A 5,726-nucleotide genomic window follows, 5' to 3' on the forward strand; every position below is an offset into this window, starting at 1 on the left:
TGAATATATTACCACTCAAAAGGGTTTTTGGAGGATTACAACAGAGATAAGTTACTACATCATCCTTCTAGGGTGTAGCTGAGTAAAGGAAGTACAACCATTGCTTAGCGAATAATTTGTCCTCGTTCTTTTTGAACCTAAACACCCAAAGAGAGAAGTCATTTACAATGTTGCGAATCGTGGTTCTGTGAGAATGATCCTCGTTTCTGAATACTAGTGCATTCCTTGAGTCCCAAAGTTTCCAAGATATAGTAAGAGCGACGGATGGCCAGATGTTGGGGTTGAGGCCTGGAAGCGTTTGGTGTTGAAGCAGGCTGTCGAGGGAGTTTGGAGCGTGCAACCCCAAGGCAGCCCATACTTGTGTAGCATAAGAGCAGCAGGAGATGAGGTGAAGCGCATCTTCATGAGGATCTTGACAGCGGGGGCATGCAGCTGTTTGAGCAATGTGCTTGCGAAACAAGTTTGCCTTCGTGTTTAGCCGATCGCGTAGGAGAAGCCAGGCGAAGATCTTGACCTTGATCGGGACTTTAGAGTCCCAAACAAGGCTGTGATATGGGTCGATGTAGTCATCAGCAACAATGGTGGAGTATGTGTTCTTTGCTGAGAACGGCAGGCCATGCGTGAGCGACCGTTCGTCCGGTTGGTCGACCTGTTGGAAATCCTGCAACAACAACAACACGCACTCGAGCTCGCGAGCCGCAGCGTTAGATAGACGATTCCGCAGGTTCGTTAATAAGCTGGTTTGGCAGACAGTAGCCACTAGTACCTTGTCATCAATGGAGTGGGAGTATAAGTTGGGGAAAACTTTTTGAAGTGGTGATTGCAGCAGCCATTTATCAAGCCAGAAGAAGGTGGAGAGGCCATTGTATGTGATGACAAAGGTGTGTTCAATGAGAAGTGGTAGGTTATTGTTGATAACCCTCCAAAGAAAGGAGGGCCGTGAAGTTTTTGCAGCAATGCCTAAAGGATGTTGTTGGTTGAACCAGAGGGTCCATGGGACATCTGGGTGTTGCAGAATCTTAGAGGAAAATTTCATAAGCAAGCAACGGTTTTGGATCTCAAGATTTTTAATGCCTAGACCACCAGTATCTTTAGGTTTGCAAACATTTTTCCACGCGACAAGGCAGCTTGCCCCAGTGCATGTAGACTCGTTAGACCAGAAGAATGCTCTCCGAATAGCATCAAGTTTGGCTAGGATGGATTTTGGTAGCTTGAAAACAGACATGAAATAGACTGTTAAGGAGTCAAGAACAGCGGTCAGGAGGGTGAGTCTGGCCCCTCTAGAGAGAAGGCGTGCCACCCAGCCAAAGAGGAACTTTCGAAAGTTGTCTATGATAGGGTCGAAAGCTGTCAGTGGTAATTTTGAAGGGGAAAGTGGAAGGCCTAGGTATTGCAGTGGGAATTCGGATGTTGAGCAGCCTATAGTAGTAGCAATGTTTTTTTGGGTTTCAGGTTCCGTGGCAATTGTGAGAAGAGCAGTTTTGTGGTAATTGATCGTTAATCCTGTCGCCATAGCGAAGTCATGGAGTGTTTTTTTGAGAATCAGGGTTGCTGCATCGCTCGCAGCAGCGATAATGAGAGTGTCGTCTGCGTACTGCAATGTCACTGGGGGTTCATTGGGTCTTAGAGGGTGGCATAGGATGTTAGGTTGAAAAGCTTTGGCAATTAATCTTTGGAGGACATCTGCGACTATGATGAACAGATACGGAGAGAATGGATCCCCCTGTCTAAGGCCACATCGACATTGGATCCAGGGCCCAGGAACACCATTCAAAAGGATGGCCGTTTTGCCAGTGGAGAGGATATCTTGCACCCAATCACAGAATATTGAGGGGAAGCCACGTACTGTAAGAATACGGATGAGGGATGTCCAGTTTATGGAGTCAAATGCCTTTCTGAAGTCCAACTTAAAGACCATAGTTTGAGCTTTGCGAGTGTGGCATGTTCTGAGAATGTCTGCAGCATAAATGAAGTTTTCGGCAATGTTACGTCCATGGAGGAAGCCTGTCTGATCATAGTGAATGAGAAGCGGTATTAGAGGCTTGACTCTGTTAGTGAGGATTTTTGCAACAGCCTTTGGCGTGCAGTTTTGGAGGGAGATTGGTCTAAATGCATCAGGAGCCGTTGGCGCCTGAGTTTTTGGTAGTAGTACCATGTAGGCTCGGTTGAATCGTTCTAGTGAGCATGTTTGACCTTGGAAGGCCGCAAAAAAGGGTAGGATGGATGGTTTGATAATGTGCCAAAATTTTCTGAAGAAGATTGGCCCGAAACCATCTGGTCCGGGGCTGGCATTTGTGTTCATGGAGAGAAAGGCTCGGTGGATTTCATCGTGTGAGAAGGGTAGCGTTAGGTCACGAAGCTGGGGGAGGGGAGAGGGGTATAGTTGCAGAAGGCTGAAGTTCCATGTTGCTTGTTTAGTGGTGCCAATCAGTTGTTGGAAAAAAACTTTTAAAATGTGTGCTTTTTGTTCGCGGAGGAACACTTCCGCGTTGTTGTGGATAAGCATAGGGATTTTATTTGTTCCCGAGCGTCGGGTTGCAGAGGCGTGAAAAAAAAACGAGTGTTCTCGTCGCCGTCGATGGCCAAACGTATCTTCCCCCTTTGTTTCCAGAAGGCGATCTTTTGTTTGATAATTAGTCGAAGTAGGTTGGCGAGCGTAAGGCGCAGCTTTTGTTCGAGCGGGAGAAGTGGGGCGATTTCTTCGTTCAAATCGAGGGCCTGGATAGCCAGTTTACAGTCAGTTTCCCGTTGATAGATGGGCTTCAGGGTTTTGGCCCAAGACTTTAGTGCGGAGCGAGTAGATTTGATGCAGCCAGCGAGGGCGGCGGCCAGGTCAGTTGGCCTGCGATGAACAGGGATGGGCTGCCAGCATTCACGCACAATGTCAGTGCATTTTGGAAATGAGGCCCAGAATTTTTCAAATCGGAAAATGCGGGAAGATGGGACGGACGTAGATATTGTGACTAGGAGCGGTACGTGATCCGAAATGAACCTAGTGAGAGAGGTTAAGTGAGAGTTTGGGAACATGGCATCCCAGGCTAAGTTGATCAGCACTCTATCTAGCCTAATTAGAGTAGGGGACTGTCTTTTATTTGACCAGGTGAACTCTCTGTCAAGTAGAGGCAACTCTATGAGGGGAAGGTGGTCAATTGTATCGTTGAAAGCGTCGGCCTATGATCTGTGGAAGTTAGCGTTATTACGCTCGTGGGGGAATCTGGTGATGTTGAAATCACCAATGAGGAGCCAGGGTGATTGTGTAGGTGGTTCAATTGTTTTTAGTTCGTCAAGGAATTCCGTTTTTAGATCACGTTGTGATGGAGCGTAAACATTTGTAACGAAGATGTTGTGTGGCGATGCAAGACATGATAGAGTTAAGGTTGATGTGAATCGTTTGTGTTGGCAATTGGTAAGCGAGAAGCAACGTGAGTTTGTGGCCGAAAGAATGCCTCCCGCCATTCCCGAAGCGTCAAGGTGATTGTTGGAGTCAAGGAAGCGAGGCAGAATCGAACGAAGCTTGATGGTGTCTGGTTTTTGTAGCTTGGTTTCTTGAAGGAGGGCTATGGACGGTCGTAAACAGTTTAATTCAGAGAACACATTTGCGCACTTGTCATTATCTCCTAGACCACGAACATTCCAAGATACAATAGAGTAGGAAGCGTTCTTCATAGAGGAAACTTGAGGTAGCACCATACATAGAGGTATTGACACGATCGACAACCATATCGTGTCAAGGTACAGCAGGACGAGCTGACAGAAGTAGGCGTGAGCACCCAACCAGGTTCGGTCTGACTACGATAACAACTACATAGTGGAACTAGGGACCGGATACATGGCCGTAGTTGGCCAGCCCACGCGTGGGCACTGAACGGAGGCTTGATCATGGCGAGTCTGGGTCACCAGAGCCGGACGCAATGTCCGCAACCGCATCCTGCGAGGCACCGCAGGCCGCAGCAACAGCAGCAAGATCTTCAGGAGAGGCGAGGCCGCGAGACGCACCGTCGACGGACCCAGACTCGTCGCAAAGACGAGCATGGATCAGGGCATCCGCAAGATCCTTGGACGCAGCAACCAGGTCGAGTTTCTTGGCCTTGGAGCGCATGGCCCTGGCGGTCATGGTGGAGTAGACAGGCGGCTTGATTTCAGCCAGCCTGGCGCTGCGCCTGGCCTTGATGCCAGAGTCCGCCGCCATCTTAGCGCGCCTGCTGATACGCCTAGCCAGGTATTCATGGGTTGGCTCCGGCGAGAGCACGGCCGAGGGAGCAGCAGGAGATGGCGGAGGGGACAGTGCAACAGGGAGCGGAGTAGAAGGTGGGGGTGGTGGTAGGGCTAGAGGAGAGCGATGGGGTCGAAGGCGAGCCCGATCCCGAGCCGGAGAGGGAGGGCGAGCATGGGGAGCCCAAGGGGCGTGAACCAACATGGCGACGGGCATGCCATCGGCCATGACAGCCAAGATCGGGATGCCTTCGAGAGGCCGGTCCACAGGCGAAGGAGGAGGGCCCGTGGGAGACTCCGGGACGCAAGCAAATGGTGACATAGCCGTCGCGATGTTTCTGATCTGTGAGATGGAGGACGGAGAGAGGTGTGGGATTGTGGCGAGGGAGGAGAGGGTACCATAGTCCTCATCCTCCGAGGAGAAGGGTGAGGCCTGAGATCCATGGCGGAAAAACGCACGACTCTCAAGCTTGACGATGACAACGTCGTTGTCGGGGAGCCGAACCATAAGGCATGGTGGAAGGACAAAATCACGGGCCACCATGACCAGAGCGCGGACACTGGAGTAGTCGCCCTGGAAACAGTGTTGGTCTGCGGAGACGAAGTCGCCAAGGTGGGAGAAGAAGTAGTCGACACCCTCAGGGTGCCAAAGCTCGTCCGGGAAGTCGAAGGCTTCGATCTCAGCCATGTGGAGGAAGATGGCAGTGGACCTGTTGTCGGCGTGTTCTGGGCTTTCGAAGAAGAGCGTGTTGCCCTGGAAGTGGATAGGGCCATGGCCAGTGACCGCCAGTCGCTCCTCCACGTTGTGGAAGGAGAGACGGCCGGCGCCACGGGAAGCAGAGGTGAGGCCGAAGGCTGGGTTGTTGCGGTGGTGAGCAATGGCTTGGCGAATGAATCTGAAGGGGTTGTGGAGGGGTGTGTCTAGGTGCACATATGCGATGTTGTCAACCTGTCGAACAAGACAGGTGGGGGGGACGAGGAGAGGGACATGTGGAGGTGAGTGTGTGTAGGCTGATGCAGCGGAGGGGACGTGGAGAGGAGAGGGAGGCGGGGGTGGTGCGAAGGACGGCGGCGGGGAGGAGGATGAAGATGCACGTGGCCCGAAGATGGGTGGGAGACGGAATGGAGGCAGGTCGTTGGTGAGGACGCAGTGGGAGCCAAACCAGATTGGTGCGCCGTCGGAGAGCGCGGAGCCGGCCGAGGAGCCGGAGGCGGTGTGGGTACCCGTGGTATGAGCCATTGAGCTGCAAGGAGGCAGCACGAAAGCTGGATTAATACGAGGAGTTGGGGGCATAGGAGGGAAGAACGGGAGGAGGCGGACGGCCTTGCACCTGTAACTCCGGTGGCCGGAGCACCAGCAGCGGGAGCACCGAACGGGGTCGCGGCAGTCGGCGATGTTGTGGTCACTAGCAAGGCACAGGAAGCATCTACCCTTCTTCTTGCGGCTGTAGTGGAGGTGGATGTGTTTGGGGTTGGCTAGCGCAGTGGGGGGAGATATATAGGCCGGGGATGCA

The sequence above is a fragment of the Triticum dicoccoides genome, chromosome 5B (genome assembly GCF_002162155.2).
Source record: "Triticum dicoccoides isolate Atlit2015 ecotype Zavitan chromosome 5B, WEW_v2.0, whole genome shotgun sequence".
Taxonomy (NCBI): Eukaryota; Viridiplantae; Streptophyta; class Magnoliopsida; order Poales; family Poaceae; genus Triticum; species Triticum dicoccoides.